Raw genomic sequence first — 2,500 nt, 5'->3', positions numbered from 1 at the left:
GATGAAGAACACCATGGTTTCATGAGGCTGCTGCCGAGCAGGACAATGTTCTTCTGCTTTTAGTGAACTTCTTCACATTTTGCTCTGTTGTCACTTGAACTGATTAGATGTCAGAGGTCAAAGGTCACAGGGACCTCGTGTGTATGTTAGAACGATAACTGAAACTGCTCCGGTTGATGGAGGCAAACAGACACAAGGAGGTGATCTAGTTCTGGAAGCTCAGCACATGGAATTCATCCTGACGTCTTTGCTGAATCTCAGTGTTGCAAACATGTTGATGCTGAAGAATTGAACATGTCAGTGGTTGAAAGATTGAGCTAAAAAGACGCTAACTCAGCGTCGGCTCGTTGTGCATTTCAGTCCAGATAATTCTTTAATGTCACATATGAAAGTTCTCTTTTATTATGAGTGTGGCTGTTTTGTGGTAGAGCTGCACTGATTTCAACCCGTGTCTCTGGAGCGGTTGTTCCACAGAGGAGCTGTGAGTCGCTCTCTCACCTCGTTCACACCTGGTTTCAACATGTGGCCTCACATGGTCGTGATCACACCTCCTCGCTCGACACAAACAAACACGTACGTCAGTTCTGTTCACGAAGACCGAGTTATGTTGTCTTTACTCAGTCTGAGTACACAAGTGTGTGTGAGTGTGTGTGTGTGTGTGTGTGTGTGTGTGTGAGTGTGTGACACTACAGTAGGTGCAGAGTGTATCAGGCCTTGTCATTAAAAGGTCCCTCTCTTCCCTGCACCTCATATAGAAGAGGAGTGTGTTTCCTCCTCTTCCTCCTCTTCCTCCTCTTCCTCCTCTGAAGCTGCTCCGGTTTGAACTCAGCCAAAGAGCTCGTGGTCCATTGGACTCAGAGTTAATATCAGGTGGGAGTTTCCTAACCAGCTGTCAGAGCATCTAACTGGAGCGCACACACACACACACACACACACACACACACACACACACACACAGACACACACACACACACACACACACACCGACACACCGACACACACACACACACACACACACACAGACACACACACCGACACACCGACACACACCGACACACCGACACACACACCGACACACACACAGACACACACACACACACACCGACACACCAACACACACACACACACACACACTTGCTCAGCCTGTAAATCACCTCTAAGAGCTCCTGTCACCTTTTCTTTCTTCTTCTCTCGTCCACTCAACTTAACGGTGACAGCTGGAGTGAAGAGCTTTCATGGTGGAGTGGCTGCTGGAGACGTGTGGCTGCTGGTGTTAAAAAGTATAAAACAGCCTGTGGTCTTCTCGTCTGTCCAAAGGTCACAGGACAGAAAACCTGAGCAGCTCAACTGAATCTCAAATGTTTCATCGCTGCCTTTAATCCTAGTTTGCATCTGAAAAAGACTCCGGCTCTGAAAAGTGAAGCCAATGAGATGAAGAGCCTGAACCTGTGTTCCACTCCACTGGGTGTTTGTATAAGAATGTGATGTGCGTCATGTACGTGTGTGAACATGCTTTGGATTCACACCTGAATCGGACTCAGACTAAAGGATAAAGATTTGTTTTATTGTGTTTATGGTTCGATCCGATTCCACAGCTGTGAACTCTCGTGCTGCAGAAGCTGACATCTTGATTTTGAGGAGGCAGGTGACTGAAGTAGCCGGATGCATTTTGTGATTGTGTCATAAATAAGAATGTGTTTCTAATAATTAATTTAACATCTAGAATGGTCATGTTGATGTTGAGTGTGTTCTGGTCCTTGAGACGGTCGGAGTCAGTCGGGGGGGCGGCTGTGGGGTAGAGCGGTCATCCTCTTGCCAGCAGGTAGGCGGTTCGATCCCAGTCTGTGTCAAGATACTGAATCCCAAAATGTCCCCTTCTCGTAGAGAAAGTGCTGTACACAGAGTGTGTGTGTGTGGTAACAACGTTACCGTAAAGCACTTTGAGTCGTCGTCAACACGGGAGAAGATCGATTTAAAAACACACCATCGTCGGTCAAACAGTCCGTCACCGTGGAGACGAGCGGCTTTCTTCATTCCTGAAAGCCGTCCCTGAGAGATGTGTGGTTTCTGTCCGACAGCTGCAAAATGAAGTGCTAGTGGCAGATCCGTGCACTGCAGCGCGGCTGACCAGGACCAGAGCTGTCACTGTGGGTTTATTCATCCAACGCCCCGGGAGCCGACCTTGGAAGGAAGTCCTGCTGGGCGGCAGTGGGTCTGAGGAGCTGGGTCACCGGACCCGCCTGCGCTCGCATCAGAACCGGTTCATGATGCTTGCACTCTGTAGCTTCCTGAGCAGGCGCGTCCACATGCATGAGGAAGTGTGTGTGAGCCTCTCCACATCACTCTGGGTCTAAGGGTCTGCATTCTCCAGGAGTGGTCCCTTCTCCCCCCCCCCCCCCACAAGCACCACATCGCAGCAGCTCCGGCCTGAGAGTCTCCATCCTGGAGCCTCTTGTTCTGGGGGAAAGGGCTCGTGATGAAGAGGGCTTGTCGGGAGGTG

At 49.8% G+C, this 2,500-nt stretch overlaps 1 protein-coding gene across 2 annotated transcripts in view; it reads left to right on the top strand.

Annotated features, from left to right (window-relative positions):
• Positions 1-399, top strand: part of LOC117764978 (nucleolar protein 4-like) — a 57,336-nt gene extending 56,937 nt beyond the window's left edge. The window contains exon 6 of one of the 2 annotated variants that reach the window (XM_034591164.1): positions 1-399. This exon is cut by the window's left edge and continues 167 nt beyond it. The gene's annotated coding sequence lies outside the window, so the exon portion shown is untranslated. The other variant, XM_034591163.1, reaches the window with a different exon arrangement.
• Positions 400-2,500: the final 2,101 nt, after the last annotated feature.

The sequence above is a fragment of the Hippoglossus hippoglossus genome, chromosome 7 (genome assembly GCF_009819705.1).
Source record: "Hippoglossus hippoglossus isolate fHipHip1 chromosome 7, fHipHip1.pri, whole genome shotgun sequence".
Lineage (NCBI taxonomy): Eukaryota > Metazoa > Chordata > Actinopteri > Pleuronectiformes > Pleuronectidae > Hippoglossus > Hippoglossus hippoglossus.
Note: the sequence above shows the minus strand (reverse complement) of the source record. Positions and strands in the feature narration are given on the sequence as shown.